The sequence below is a fragment of the Arachis ipaensis genome, chromosome B4 (assembly GCF_059453495.1).
Source record: "Arachis ipaensis isolate K30076 ecotype BB chromosome B4, ASM5945349v1, whole genome shotgun sequence".
Lineage (NCBI taxonomy): Eukaryota > Viridiplantae > Streptophyta > Magnoliopsida > Fabales > Fabaceae > Arachis > Arachis ipaensis.
The window spans coordinates 20,676,767-20,693,842 of record NC_142439.1 but is presented as its reverse complement, the minus strand read 5'-3'; the positions used below and the strand labels follow the sequence as shown (position 1 = coordinate 20,693,842).

The 17,076-nt window shown below is 37.8% G+C and overlaps 1 non-coding gene across 1 annotated transcript; it reads left to right on the top strand.

Moving 5' to 3' along the window:
• The first annotated feature begins 8,935 nt into the window (after positions 1-8,935).
• Positions 8,936-9,043, top strand: LOC148566863 (small nucleolar RNA R71). The gene has a single exon (XR_015882939.1). It is a non-coding gene; the product is annotated as a small nucleolar RNA R71 (small nucleolar RNA).
• Positions 9,044-17,076: the final 8,033 nt, after the last annotated feature.

The following is a 17,076-nucleotide window of genomic DNA, read 5'->3' as shown; positions in this document are numbered from 1 at the left end:
AGCTAGGTTAGGTTTCGATTAGGGGTTAGGGACGCGCAGCAGTAGCACTCGTTGGGGGGGTGGCCTGGGGGTGGGGTTGGTATTTTCTAGGGTTTTTGCCAAATTGGTTCGGTTCGGTTCGGTTGGAGTTTTTATGGTCAAAACCGAAAACTGAATCGAACCGCAAAAAACAGCAAAACAAATTTTTTTTAGTTTTTCAATTTTCGCTTTATTCGGTTTTCGGTTATTTCGATTCAGTTCATCGGTTTAGTTCGGTCCGAATTGGTTTTGAACACCCCTAGCTGCACTATTGATGATGGCCTGGACAACATCCTATGTACCTAGAGAATCTCCGTTGCCATCATTTAGCCTTGGATTGACTAATTCAAGCCAAGAAGAAACACAAACCCAAGAGGGAGAGGGAAAACCAAAACCTTAGGTGGGAAAAAGTCCGGAAACCAGAGTACTAATAGAAGAATTAGATGAGCTAGTGGACAAAATTGCAAATAGTGGAGTAACGACAGCACTAGATTTTGCAGAGGGAAAAAGTCCCCCAATTGAAAAGCAGACTGTGGATCAGATTTTTGACAAGTTTGAAACTCCTGCAAGGAGCAATTTAATGTCGGCCGAAATGAAAGAAAACTGCTACTTCTAGGCCACACGTATAAGGACATACGGGGATGGAAGTACTGATGAGTATGATCCAATTTGCTCACTCAATGCCCAACAACTATTGGTGTTGTCAAGAGTCCACTTTGCATCTCTAAAAGCTACTTCATATATCGAAGCTGACGTAAGATTAGAATAAGATTAATGATTATGTTATGACATATGACTGCAATATTGATTGATTTAATTAATTTGGCTATTTTGTTTTTCTAGATTGTATATGTGCCTGATCTTGAATAAAAAAATATTAAAAGATTCCAGGAAGAAATTTACTGTCTCCCGCCTAATATTGTGGTAAGGTGTAATGTAATAAAATTTGGGTACATTTTGTTATCTTTTGGGTGTATTAAAAGATTTTTTTTGGTGTTTCACAAATGCTGCAGAACATGGCCATTGGAAATCATCTAGGTGGGGAGTTCTTGCCGTCAAAATCCAAAAAGCCATTTAAGGTCGAAGACTACCCAATGTTTATACCCTTTTTGGACCTGACAAAATTAGCATCACATCCATATGTAAGTTTTTATTTCTAAAACTTCTTATCACAATTCTTTGGTTATGTGCGAATTAAACTAAAACACTGTTCAATGTGGACATGCTTCAGATTTTTATACCTGTTTGCTATTTAGAGAATTGGTGGACATGGGTGGCTGACGTAAGAAAAAAAAAATTTTATATACTTGATCCCTATCACAAAGAGTGTCCCTCCAAACCCAGAATGAAGCTAAATAAATTTATTGTAAGTTGATTATGTTTTTTGCTTTTTAAAAATTGGGTGTATTTCAATTCAAAGTAAGGTGGATAGTGTGATCCTTTTGGTGTATTCATTTATTAGATTTATTTCTTCTTATATATTGCTTTGTTTTTTATTCTTAGGGGTATGTGATTTCGAGAATTAGGCTATATACTGGGGGCACATCTCAAGATAAAAGATCGTGAAATTGAACCTCCATACATTGACATTTCAGGCCAACAAACACCGTACAAATCTTTCACTCTGAAAATTATGTTTTCTCTTGCTATCCTATTTTAATTTGCTAAATTATTTTTGGTTTTTAGCTATGATTGTGCTGTTTATGTAATGAAATGGCTTGAAATAATCCAGCCTCAAAACGTTAAAAAGGGGAAGTATGAGTGGGACAATTGGACTCAGGTAATAGTGTTTTAAACTATATAACTGTCTATTACTTTTCTAAATTAACAGAGTTAGTTAAAAGAATATTCTTTCAAACTGTAGGTGGAGGTGGACCACTTCAGAGTTGAATTTGCTTCCCGAATTCTTTTTCATGAGATGAATCGTGACAGAGATACAACGACCAAGGGAAGTGAAGCAATGAAATTGTCCAAGCCATCTGCAGTTTTGTTGAGTCCATACTGTCAAGTAGATTCATATGATATTGACAGTGACAGTGATTAATTTCAGTGTTATCTAGTCTTGAAATAGTTTGAACACTTGTAAATTTTGTGAATATTTAATGCAATTGTATTACAAAATTCCTTTGCATAAATAAACTGTCTGTGCTGTATTCAAAAGATGTAAATTACAGGTACAAAAAAAATAAAGGAAAACACTAAACCAACTAATACGCCCAATTACTTTAATTATTTGGTGCACGAAATTGTGATCTCAGGCAACGGCGCCAGAAACTCTGTACGCACATCTTAATAAATCGTTTTCCATTCACAACTTCGATACAACTAACCAGCAAGTGCACTGGGTCGTCCAAGTAATAAACCTTACGTGAGTAAGGGTCAATCCCACGGAGATTGTTGGTATGAAGCAAGCTATGGTCACCTTGTAAATCTCAGTCAGGCGAATATAAAATAGTTATGGAGTTTTCGAACATAAATAATAAATAGATAGAAAATAAGGATAGAAACACTTATGTATATCATTGGTGAGAATTTCAGATAAGTGTATAGAGATGCTTTCGTTCCTCTGAACCTCTGCTTTCCTGCTGTCTTCATCCAATCAATCTCACTCCTTTCCATGGCTGGCTTTATGTCAGGACATCACCTTTGTCAATGGCTACTTTTGATCCTCTCTGGAAAATGGTCCGATGCACTGTCACTGCATGGCTAATCGTCTGGAGGCATCACCCTTGTCAATGGCTGCATCCTATCCTCTTGTGAAAATGGTCCAAATGCTCTGTCACAGCACGGCTAATCATCTGAGGTTCTCGATCATACTGGAATAGGATTCACCCTCCTTTTGCGTCTGTCACTACGCCCAGCACTCGCGAGTCTGAAGTTCGTCACAGTCATTCAATCCTAGAGTCCTAATCGGAATACCACAGACAAGGTTTAGACTTTCCGGACTCTCATGAATGCCGCCATCAATCTAGCTTATGCCACGAAGATTCTGATTAAGAGATCCAAGAGATACTCATTCAATCTAAGGTGGAACGGAAGTGGTTGTCAGGCACGCGTTCGTGGGGGAATGATGATGATTGTCACATTCATCACATTCAGGTTGAAGTGCGAATGAATATCTTAGAAGCGGAATAAGTTGAATTGAATAGAAAAATAGTAGTACTTTGCATTAATCTTTGAGGAACAGCAGAGCTCCACACCTTAATCTATGGAGTGCAAAAACTCTACCGTTTGAAAATACATAAGTGAAAGGTTCAGGCATGGCCGAGTGGCCAGCCTCCCATGGAGGTCTAGAGATCTAAAAATGATCAAAAGATGATCCGAAGATCATCAGATGTCTAATACAATAGTAAAAAGTCATATTTATACTAAACTAGTTACTAGGGTTTACAGAAGTAAGTAATTGATGCATAAATCCACTTCCGGGACCCACTTGGTGTGTGCTTGGGCTGAGCTTGAATGTTACACGTGCAGAGGCTCTTTCTGAAGTTGAACGCCAGGTTGTAACGTATTTCTGGCGTTCAACTCTGGTTTGTGACGTGTTTTTGGCGTTTAACTCCAGACAACAGCATAGAACTGGCGTTCAATGCCCTTTTACGTCGTCTAAACTCGGTCAAAGTATGGACTATTATACATTACTGGAAAGCCCTGAATGTATACTTTCCAACGCAATTCGAAGCGCGCCATTTTGAGTTCTGTAGCTCCAGAAAAATCCACTTTGAGTGCAGGGAGGTCAGAATCCAACAGCATCAGCAGTCCTTCTTCAACCTCTGAATCTGATTTTTGCTCAAGTCCCTCAATTTCAGCCAGAAAATACCTGAAATCACAGAAAAACACACAAACTCATAGTAAAGTCCAGAAATGTGAATTTAACATAAAAACTAATGAAAACATCCCTAAAAGTAACTAGATTCTACTAAAAACATACTAAAAACAATGCCAAAAAGCGTATAAATTATCCGCTCATCACAACACCAAACTTATATTGTTTCTTGTCCCCAAGCAACTGAAAATCAAATAGGATAAAAAGAAGAGAATATAATATAAATTCCAAACTATCAATGAAACATAGCTCCAATCAGATGAGCGGGACTTGTAGTTTTTTGCCTCTTGAATAGTTTTGACATCTCACTTTATCCATTGAAGTTCAGAATGATTGGCATCTATAGGAACTCAGAGTTCAGATAGTGTTATTGATTCTCCTAGTTCAGTATGATGATTCTTGAACACAGCTATTTTATGAGTCTTGGCCGTGGCCCTAAGCACTTTGTTTTCCAGTATTACCACCGGATACATAAATGCCACAGACACATAATTGGGTGAACCTTTTCAGATTGTGACTCAGCTTTGCTAAAGTCCCCAATTAGAGGTGTCCAGGGTTCTTAAGCACACTCTTCTTTTGCTTTTGACCTTGACTTTAACCGCTCAGTCTCAAGTTTTCACTTGACACCTTCACGCCACAAGCACATGGTTAGGGACAGCTTGGTTTAGCCGCTTAGGCAAGGATTTTATTCCTTTAGGCCCTCCTATCCACTGATGCTCAAAGCCTTGGGATCCTTTTTATTTACCCTTGCCTTTTGGTTTTAAGGGTTATTGGCTTTTTGCTCTTGCCTCTTGGTTTTAAGTGCTTTTGGCTTTTTCTGCTTGCTTTTGCTTTTTCTATTTTTTTCCTTTTTTTTTCTTTTTTTTTTCTGCAAGCTTTGTTCTTTGCTGCTTTTTCTTGCTTCAAGAATCATTTTTATGATTTTTCAGATTATCAAATAACATGTCTCCTTGTCATCATTCTTTCAAGAGCCAACATATTTAACATTTTTAAACAACAACTTCAAAAGACATATGCACTGTTCAAGCATTCATTCAGAAAACAAAAAGTATTGTCACCACATCAATATAATTAAACTAAGTTCAAGGATAAATTCGAAACTCATGTACTTCTTGTTCTTTTGAATTAAAACATTTTTCATTTAAGAGATGTGATGGATTCATAGGACATTCATAACTTTAAGACATAGTTACTAGATACTAATGATCATGTAATAAGACACAAACATAGATAAGCACTTAACATGGAAAACGAAAAACAGAGAAAGTAAGAACAAGGAATGAGTCCACCTTAGTGATGGTGGCGTTTCCTTCTTGAGGAACCAATGATGTCCTTGAGCTCTTCTAAGTCTCTTCCTTGTCTTTGTTGCTCCTCCCTCATTGCTTTTTGATCTTCTCTTATCTCATGAAGGATGATGGAGTGCTCTTGATGTTCGACCCTTAATTGTCCCATGTTGGAACTTAATTCTCCTAGGGAGGTGTTGATTTGCTCCCAATAGTTTTGTGGAGGAAAATGCATTTGAGGCATCTCCGGGATCTCATGGTGATGAGCTTCATGCGTCTCTTGAGATCCATGAATGGGCTCTCTTGCTTGCTCCATCCTTTTCTTAGTGATGGGCTTCTCTTCCTCAATGGGAATGTCTCCTTCTATGAAAGCTCCAGCTGAGTAACATAGATGGCAAATAAGATGAGGAAAAGCTAGCCTTGCCCCATAAAAGGGCTTTTCGGCTATTTTGTAGAGTTCAAGGGAGATGACTTCATGAACTTCTACTTCCTCTCCAATCATGATGCTATGAATCATGATGGCCCGATCCACAGTAACTTCAGATCGGTTGCTAGTGGGGATGATGGAGCGTTGGATGAACTCCAACCATCCTCTAGCCACAGGCTTGAGGTCCAGTCTTCTTAATTGAACCGGCTTGCCTTTGGAGTCAATCTTCCATTGAGCTCCTTCCACACATATGTCCATGAGGACTTGGTCCAACCTTTGATTAAAGTTGATCCTTCTAGTGTAGGGGCGTGCATCTCCTTGCACCATAGGCAAGTTAAACGCCAACCTCACATTTTTCGGACTAAAATCTAAGTATTTCCCCCGAACCATGGTGAGATAATTCTTTGGGTTCGGGTTCTTACTTTGATCATGGTTCCTAGTGATCCATGCATTGGCATAGAACTCTTGAACCATTAGGATGCCGACTTGTTGGAAGGGGTTTGTTAGAACTTCCCAACCTCTTCTTTGGATTTCATGTCGGATCTCCGGATACTCATTTCTCTTGAGCTTGAAAGGGACCTCGGGGATCACCTTCTTCTTGGCCACAACATCATAGAAGTGGTCTTGATGGGCTTTGGAGATGAACCTTTCCATCTCCCATGACTCGGAGGTGGAAGCTTTTGTCTTCCCTTTTCCTTTTCTAGAGGATTCTCCGGTCTTAGGTGCCATCAATGGTAATGGAAAAACAAAAAGCTTATGCTTTTACCACACCAAACTTAGAATATTGCTCGCCCTCGAGCAAGAGAAGAAAGGATAATAGAAGAAGAAGAAGAAGATATGGAGAAGAGGGGGAGAGGTGTATTCGGCCAAGAAGGGGAAGAGAGGGTTGTGTTGTGTGAAAATGAGGAAGAATAGAGGGCTATATATAAGGAAGGGAGGGGGGTAAGGTTCGGCCATAAGGGTGGGTTTTGGGTGGGAAATTGATTTTGAATTTTGAAGGTAGGTGGAGTTTATGAGGTAGGTTTATGGGGAAGAGTGGATGGATGTGAGTGGTGAAGTGGTGATAGGGAAGAGAGATTGAGGTGATTGGTGAAGAGTTTTGGGGAAGAGTGTTTATGGGATTGTGTGAAAAAGGGGTGAGAAGAAGTGAGTGGAGGTAGGTGGAGATCCTGTGGGGTCCACAGATCCTGAGGTGTTCAAGGATTTACAACCTTGCACCAAATTAGGCATGCAAAATGCCCTTGCACACAACTCTGGGCGTTCAGCGCCAGATTGGTGCTTGTTCTGGGCGTTGAACGCCCATTTGTTGCCCATTTCTGGCGTTGAACGCCAGAACCATGCTTGTTCTGGGCGTTCAGCGCCAGCTCTTCTCCATGGTGCAATTCTGGCGTTCAAACGCCCAGATGCTGCCCATTTTGGGCGTTCAGCGCCAGAACCATGCTCTGTTTTGGCGTTGAACGTCAGCCAGATGCTTCTTACTGGCGTTTAAATGCCAGTAAGGTCTTCCTCCAGGGTATGATTTTTCTTCTGCTGTTTTTGATTTCGTTTTCAATTTTTATATTTATTTTGTGACTCCACATGATCATGAACCTAATAAAACATGAAAAACACTAAAATTAGATAGATAAAAATTGGGTTGCCTCCCAACAAGCGCTTCTTTAATGTCAATAGCTTGACAGTGGGCTCTCATGGAACCTCACAGATGTTCAGAGCATTGTTGAGACTCCCCAACACCAAACTTAGAGTTTGGATATGGGAGTTCAACACCAAACTTAGAGTTTGGTTGTGGCCTCCCAACACCAAACTTAGAGTTTGACTGTGGGGCTCTGGTTGACTCTGTTTTAAGAGAAGCTTTTTATGCTTCCTCTCCATGTTTACAGAGGGATAACCTTGAGTTGTAAACACAAAGGAGTCCCCATTCAATTGAAGGACTAATTCACCTCTGTCAACATCAATCACAGCTCTTGCTATGGCTAGGAAGGGTCTTCCAAGGATGATGAATTCATCCTCATTCTTCCCAGTATCCAAGACTATGAAATCAGCAGGGATGTAAAGGCCTTCAACCTTTACTAACACGTCCTCTACTTGTCCATAAGCCTGTTTTCTCGAATTGTCTGCCATCTCTAATGAGATTTTAGCAGCTTGTACCCCATAGATTCCCAGTTTCTCTATTACAGAGAGGGGCATGAGGTTTATCCCTGAACCAAGGTCACACAGAGCCTTTTCAAAGATCATGGTGCCTATGGTACAAGGTACTAGGAACTTTCCAGGATCCTGTTTCTTCTGAGGCAATCTCAGTTGATCCAGATCACTTACTTCATTGGTGAACAAGGGAGGTTCATCTTCCCAAGTCTCAATACCAAATAATTTGGCATTCAGCTTCATGATTGCACCAAGGTACTTGGTAACTTGCTCTTCAGTAACATCCTCATTCTCTTCAGAAGAGGAATACTCATCAGAGCTCATGAAGGGCATAAGGAGGTTCAATGGAATCTCTATGGTCTCTAGATGAGTCTCAGATTCCTTTGGTTCCTCAAAGGGAAGCTCCTTATTGATCACTGGACGTCCCAGGAGGTCTTCCTCCTTGGGATTCACGTCCTCTCCTTCCTTTACAGGTTCGGCCATGGTGATTAATTCAATGGCCTTGCACTCTCCTTTTGGATTTTCTTCTGTATTGCTTGGGAGAGTACTAGGAGGGATTTCAGTGATCCTTTTACTCAGCTGGCCCACTTGTGCCTCCAAATTTTTAATGGAGGACCTTGTTTCATTCATGAAACTTACAGTGGCCTTAGATAGATCAGAGACTAAGTTTGCTAAATTAGAGGTATTTTCTTCAGAGTTCTCTGTCTGTTGTTGAGTGGATGATGGAAAAGGTTTACTATTGCTAAACCTGTTTCTTCCACCATTATTAAAGCCTTGTTGAGGCCTTTGATCCTTCCATGAGAGATTTGGATGATTTCTCCATGATGGATTATAGGTGTTTCCATAAGGTTCACCCAAGTAATTTACCTCTGCTATTGCAGGGTTTTCAGGATCATAAGCTTCTTCTTCAGAAGATGCCTCTTGAGTACTGTTGGATGCAGCTTGCATTCCATTCAGACTCTGAGAAATCATATTGACTTGCTGAGTCAATATTTTATTTTGAGCCAATATGGCATTCAGAGTATCAATTTCAAGAACTCCCTTCTTCATAGGCGTCCCATTACTCACAGGATTCCTCTCAGAAGTGTACATGAACTGGTTATTAGCAACCATGTCAATGAGTTCTTGAGCTTCTGCAGGCATTTTCTTTAAGTGAATGGATCCACCTGCAGAGGTATCCAATGACATTTTAGCTAATTCAGACAGACCATCATAGAATATGTCCAGGATGGTCCATTCTGAAAGCATGTCAGAAGGACACTTTTTGGTCAGTCCTTTGTATCTCTCCCAAGCTTCATAGAGGGATTCACCTTCTTTCTGTCTGAAGGTCTGAACATCCACTCTAAGCTTACTCAGCTTTTGAGGAGGAAAGAACTTGGCTAAGAAAGCCTTGACCAGCTTATCCCAAGAGTTCAGGCTATCCTTAGGTTGAGAGTCCAACCACACTCTAGCTCTATCTCTTACAGCAAAAGGGAAAAGCATGAGCCTGTAGACTTCAGGATCTACTCCATTAGTCTTAACAGTATCACATATCTGCAAGAATTCAGTTAAGAACTGAAAAGGATCTTCAGATGGAAGTCCATGGAACTTGCAGTTCTGCTGCATCAGAGAAACTAATTGAGGTTTCAGCTCAAAATTGTTTGCTCCAATGGTAGGAATGGAGATGCTTCTTCCATGTAAATTGGAATTAGGTGCAGTAAAGTCACCAAGCATCCTCTTTGCATTATTATTATTTTCGGCTGCCATCTCCTCTTCCTGTTCGAAATAGAAGGAGAAAATAGTAGAAGGAGATGAGAGAGAAGGAGAATTTTCGAAAATTATTTTTGAAAAAGAGTTAGTGATTTTCGAAAATAGTTTTTGAAAAAGGTTAGTAATTTTTCAAAAATTAAAATCAAAAATTAAAATAATTAGTTAATTAAAAAGAAATTTTGAAAAAGAGGGAAGATATTTTTGAAAATTAAAGAGAGAGGGAGTTAGTTAGGTAGTTTTGAAAAAGATAAGAAACAAACAAAAAGTTAGTTAGTTAGTTGAAACAAATTTGAAAATCAATTTTGAAAAGATAAGAAGATAAGAAGTTAGGAAAGATATTTTAAAATCAAATTTTTGAAAAAGATATGATTTTGAAAAAGATAAGATAGAAAGATATTTTTGCAAAGATATGATTGAAATTAGTTTTGAAAAAGATTTGATTTTTTTTTTAAATCACAATTAATAACTTGATTCACAAGAAATCACAAAATATGATTCTAGAACTTAAAGTTTGAATCTTTCTAAACAAGTAAGTAACAAACTTGAAATTTTTGAATCAAAACATTAATTAATGATGTTATTTTCGAAAATTATGTGATAAAAATAAGAAAAAGATTTTTGAAAAATATTTTTAAAATTTTCGAAAATAACTAAGAAAATTGAAAAAGATTTGATTTTTGAAAAAGATTTTGAAAAAGATAAGATTTTCAAATTGAAAATTTGATTTGACTCATGAAAACAACTAGATTTTTTTAAAATTTTGAAAAAGTCAACTCAAATTTTCGAAATTTATGAGTGAAAAAGGGAAAGATATTTTTTTTTATTTTTGAATTTTTAATGATGAGAGAGAAAAACACTAAAAATGCTCAATGCATGGAAATTTTAGATCAAAACAATGAATGCATGCAAGAATGCCATGAATGTCAAGATGAACACCAAGAATACTATGAAGATCATGATAAACATCAAGAACACATTTTTGAAATTTTTTTATGCAAATAAAACATGCAAGACACCAAACTTAGAAATCTTTCATGTTCAGACACTATGAATGCAAGAATGCACATGAAAAATAAGAAAAGACACAAAACAAGAAAACATCAAGATCAAACAAGAAGACTTACCAAGAACAACTTGAAGATCATGAAGAACACCATGAATGCATGAATTTTTGAAAAATGCAAGGTGAGTATGCAATTGACACCAAACTTTCAATGTGACTCAAGACTCAAACAAGAAACATGAAATATTTTTGATTTTTATGACTTTTTTATTTTTTTTTTTTTTGTATTTTCTTTTAATTTTTTCGAAAATCATTTGAAAAAGAAAAATAAGGATTTCAAAATTTTTAATATGAATTCCAGGAATCTTATGCTCTTTAAACTAAAGCTCCAATCAAAGGGTTAGGCATGGCTTAATAGCCAGCCAAGCTTTAGCATGAATATGCGAGTAATTCATTCAATTTTAGGCCAAAACCTCAGTCCAAAAGAATTTAGACATGATTTTATAGCCAGCCAGGCTTCAACATGCTTCATGAAACATTAGAATTCATTCTTAAAAATTCTGAAGAAAAATATATTTTTGAAAAGATTTATTTTAAACTTTTTTTTCGAAAACAAAGGAGAAATTTTTGAAATTTTTTTGAAAATTTTTTGAAAATAAAACAAAAAGAAAATTACCTAATCTGAGCAACAAGATGAACCGTCAGTTGTCCAAACTCAAACAATCCCAGGCAACAGCACCAAAAACTTGGTGCACGAAATTGTGATCTCAGGCAACGGCGCCAGAAACTCTGTACGCACGTCTTAATAAATCGTTTTCCATTCACAACTTCGATACAACTAACCAGCAAGTGCACTGGGTCATCCAAGTAATAAACCTTACGTGAGTAAGGGTCGATCCCACGGAGATTGTTGGTATGAAGCAAGCTATGGTCACCTTGTAAATCTCAGTCAGGCGGATATAAAATAGTTATGGAGTTTTCGAACATAAATAATAAATAGATAGAAAATAAGGATAAAAATACTTACGTATATCATTGGTGAGAATTTCAGATAAGTGTATAGAGATGCTTTCGTTCCTCTGAACCTTTGCTTTCCTGCTGTCTTCATCCAATCAATCTCACTCCTTTCCATGGCTGGCTTTATGTCAGGACATCACCTTTGTCAATGGCTACTTTTGATCCTCTCTGGAAAATGGTCCGATGCGCTGTCACTGCATGGCTAATCGTCTGGAGGCATCACCCTTGTCAATGGCTGCATCCCATCCTCTTGTGAAAATGGTCCAAATGCTCTGTCACAGCACGGCTAATCATCTGAGGTTCTCGATCATACTGGAATAGGATTCACCGTCCTTTTGCGTCTGTCAATACGCCCAGCACTCGCGAGTCTGAAGTTCGTCACAGTCATTCAATCCCAGAGTCCTACTCAGAATACCACAGACAAGGTTTAGACTTTCCGGACTCTCATGAATGCCGCCATCAATCTAGCTTATGCCACGAAGATTCTGATTAAAAGATCCAAGAGATACTCATTCAATCTAAGGTGGAACGGAAGTGGTTGTCAGGCACGCGTTCGTGGGGGAATGATGATGATTGTCACGTTCATCACATTCAGGTTGAAGTGCGAATGAATATCTTAGAAGCGGAATAAGTTAAATTGAATAAAAAAACAGTAGTACTTTGCATTAATCTTTGAGGAACAGCAGAGCTCCACACCTTAATCTATGGAGTGCAGAAACTCTACCGTTTGAAACTACATAAGTGAAAGGTTCAGGCATGGCCGAGTGGCCAGCCTCCCATGGAGATCTAGAGATCTAAAAATGATCAAAAGATGATCCGAAGATCATCAGATGTCTAATACAATAGTAAAAAGTCCTATTTATACTAAACTAGTTACTAGGGTTTACAGAAGTAAGTAATTGATGCATAAATCCACTTCTGGGGCCCACTTGGTGTGTGCTTGGGCTGAGCTTGAATGTTACACGTGCAGAGGCTCTTTCTGGAGTTGAACGCCAGGTTGTAACGTATTTTTGGCGTTCAACTCTGGTTTGTGACGTATTTCTGGCGTTTAACTCCAGACAGCAGCGTAGAACTGGCGTTCAACACCCTTTTACGTCATCTAAACTCAGTCAAAGTATGGACTATTATACATTGCTGGAAAGTCCTGGATGTCTAATTTCCAACGCAATTGGAAGTGCGCCATTTTGAGTTTTGTAGCTCCAGAAAATCCACTTTGAGTGCAGGGAGGTCAGAATCCAACAACATCAGCAGTCCTTCTTCAACCTCTGAATCTGATTTTTGCTCAAGTCCCTCAATTTCAGCCAGAAAATACCTGAAATCACAGAAAAACACACAAACTCATAGTAAAGTCCAGAAATGTGAATTTAACATAAAAACTAATGAAAACATCCCTAAAAGTAACTAGATTCTACTAAAAACATACTAAAAACAATGCCAAAAAGCGTATAAATTATCCGCTCATCATTATTCACCCAAATATAACCTGTATACACCCAAATATACACTACAAGAAAACAGTTCTATTGTCACACTTTTAAAATGTGGCGAAAAGCTAAAAAAAGCGTTGCGATAGCTTTTCGCCACGCTTTTTGAACTACCGCCACGCTTTTGAAAGGGTCACGGCTGCAAGCGTGGCTATTGCTCTATCGCCATGCTTTTTTTGACACACTTTTTACAAATGGCCACCCTTAAAAGTATGGTCGTATGTCGGAGATATGGCCACGGTTTTAAAGTGTGACGACAGAAAGTTATGGCCACGCTTTCAAAGCGTGGCAATAGAGAGAGATATGGCCATGCTTTTTAAGCGTGGCGACAGCGAGATACTGCCACGCTTTAAAAGCGTGGCGACAGCCTTATAAAATTTTTAAAAAAAAATCCTTTTTCTTATTTTTACCTTCACCGCTTGCAAAATATAAATTTTCAGTCCTTTTTTATTACCAAACCTACAAATATAGTATAAAATTTTTATTACAAGACAAATCAAACAACAATTAGTGACATATAATTTTTGCTATAATTGTTTTATACATTAAAAAACTAATACTCAAATACAAAATAAATCTCGAGTTCAAATTCCAAACTAAAAATTGAAGAAAAATACAGAAACAATACAACTTAAATCCTAAATCCTTTGTTGTTCCTCCTTCCTCTAGCCCTCTTAATGGCAGATACTTATTCCTATTTCCATAAAAATTTAAGATAAAAGTGTTGAAGTACTGTACAAAATCCTTATGATCGTAACGTACAAACATGTATGTCCTGGTCATAGATATAGATTGCTTTGCAAAAGCTACGTGCAACAGCTACATGGAAAACAGCACAAATATCACAGATCATAACCAACAGAAAAATCATATTAACTCTACACACTAGTTTAATAACATCAACAGTGATAATCAACAAGAGATTTTGATCACAAGAAAGCAAAATATTAGTCTTGATCTCTACACATTTGACTAAGGAAATAGCTCACCATAGACCATTGACTTGGGCTAAAGCAAAGTCCTGACCAACTTCCCCAATACCATTATCAGGAGGCAACACTGAATGCATAAGCCTGTCAACATCTACAGAAAGGCAACCCTTATTCAAGTCAGTGATAAATTTCGGCTTACTTTTTTTTCATTTCTTTTATGAGTAGCATTATTTCTCTCAGAATCCAGCAAGACAATATATACAATAACAAGGTTTTTGTGTTCCTTAGAATCTTAGCATTGTAAAAGGAATCAATTATGTAAATCTAACTAGTTGCCTCTAGATAAAAATGATATACTTGACAAAAAGAGTCAGAGAGAAATGTCTCACAAACAACTAACAACAACGACCCTCAAGCATTGAATCCTCGTCTAGAAGTTTTTGCCTCAAGCAGATATACATATCTTAGTTCTGAATCATTCAGTTTATAAATTAGTTTGATAAAGTTGGAAGTTAGTAAATTTGCAACATATGATAGTGGCCATAAAAGTCAGTAAACATTGATCAAAACCACATGTAACAACTCAAACTTGTAAGACATGTTCCCCACGTCATCAAACATCTTAATTCCGTTTTTTCACTACTTATGTTGCACAAAGATATGAATGCAAACAACTTATTCAAGTTTTCACGAGAAAAAGAATACAAGTATCTGCACCGTCTATCAATATAGACCAGAAAAAAAAGTAACATATAAAATCTACTGAGCTTAAACCTGAAAGTAGACCATTAAATAGCCTTGATTTAATGGTTTCATTTACACCTTAATCTCTTCTATCAATTTAATTTATAATACATTAAATTGATGAATTTTTACTTACTAATTGGATTGTTAACAGTTCACTCCAGATAGAAATCTTTTACCATCAAAGGAGACACTAATTTCTAGAAGACCATAGCAAGAAAAAACTGCATGAAACACAGATCAATTCACAGAAGAACATCAGAGGGAGTATATAATTACCTTTCTTCCTTTACTTAATTTCTGTCTAACTATCTGCCCCAAAGTTGGCTAAAAATTAGGAAGGAAAAAAGAAAGAGCTTAGAATTACCAATAACATAGAAAACTACCAAATACAAACCTGCTGCTCTTTTATTAATCCAAAACAACACATGCATTGCCTAACCTTGACACTGAAAAAAGGAGGGGGGGAAGCCATGAAAGTATACTGGCTGAAAAAACTCATTAACACCATTTTTTGTTCTGAGATCTGCAAAGTTTCACGTGAGACATTTTCTTTGGGTTTTTGGAATAGTCATAAACTTCAGGCTGGACATAATTATCAGACAAAGTCTTCCCTAAAGCAAAGAAATCCAGTGTTCAAATCACTAACATTTTAGTTAAAGTTTGCTTTAAGTCACAATCCATTTCCACTGCAAATAACCAAATTTCAGTTTTTATGAGACATTTTAAAGCAATAAAATAGTAAAAATAAAATATCTTAACAGAAACTACATTGGCTACAGCATACTTAAGCAGCAGTGGCAAGCACTGCTCGAGCAAAGCACAAGCACAAGCTACGCTAAGAACCTTATGCATTCAAGAGAGCTCACCTTCCTTATTACATTCAGGGTCTTTGAGAATCATCAATTCATTATTAGGGTCATCTAGTAAGTCTTGGAGCCTATCCTCAAACCATCTTTGTATCTGAAATCTTCCCAAAAATAAAGGATTAATAAAGAAAGAAACGATATCAGAAACAAAAATTCATCAGCTAAGAAAATGTGTGAACCTCAGTCCATCTAACTGCAGGTTTCCCGGCATGGCCAGCAGAGCAGCTGCACTTATTTAAATAACCGTAGCAATTTATATTGTTGCAAAAAAAATATACAATTGAAGTGGTTTAGATTGATTTTTTATCTCTACTTTTTCTTTATTGAGAATTAGTTTGAGATTCTACTTCTATGTCATTCTCTCTTTCACTTTATATCTTTTTGGTGATTAATCTACTCTAACCAAGAGCACTCAATCATTATGAATGGGATCGAAGAATAACACACCAAGGGATTAGAGCAGTTTTATGCCTACAACTACTCAAAGGATAATCTAAGTTTACACTACTTGAAACTTGCATCACCAAGCATGAAGGTTCTGAAAGCAAACTGAGAAACCAAAATGACGAGTTCAGTATATACAAGAGATACGTACTGATGTAGAAATTGTCTTCTTCCCAAAGGTGAAACAAATAAGGCATTTATGTCAATCGCTTCACCAGCTGCGGCCATTTTATTCCTCACAGCTTTAGACTTCAGGGATGCTAAAGGCACACCAAGAACATGAAAAGGAGGCATAATGAACTAAATTCCGTTTGCAGAAATATAAAACCAAAAACATTTGATCAACCAAGAAGCCAACACTAACACACACATACACACATCGTTTAAGTGTAACCCAAACAGAGCCCGTCTCGGTGCTGCGCTCGAACATGATGGTGAGTTCATTGAGAAACAGATCTAGCTATAGAAGAACCTAGTAAAAAAATCAAAATAGAAGGGGTTAGACTTCAAACAAAAAGATGTTAATTCTTGCAAAATATTTCATATTCATCAAGATAACATGCCGATTTTTTCAGCATATTCCGCATTCATTTTTTTTTAAATAATAACGATAACAGAAAATGAAGGAGAAAATCTTTACCTTAACAACATACCAGCAGAATCAGTGACCAATGGCAGAGAAAACTGAGTAGGGAATGGTAGAGACGAAGGCACCAGTAGGGACGAAGGAGCAAAGCAGAAACAGCGACGCAAACATGATGGCAGGAGAGGGTTAGGGCATGGTGGCCAGAGCAGGACGATGGCAGGAGAGCGGTGAAACGACGATGCTAGTGCGTAATGGGGACGACGATGCAGAGAGAGGCTAATGGCGTAAACGACGAGGAGACGGTAAGAGACTAATGACGCTGACGCTATTGGATTCTAGGGTAGAGGCGACGAGGAGACCAGGCAGAGGGGAGGCTAACGGCGCAGCGAGGGCGGTGCTGGTGACGGCGGGGATTTAAGCTCTTCCAGGGTTGCCATTGATGAGAGTGACGGTAAGAGTTGAGTGAAAGAGTCCCAATCGAAGCTTTTGGGTTTGGGTTATTAGGGTTATTAGGATTCAGGGGTTATTGGGTTTGGGATTGTTACGGAGTTTTTT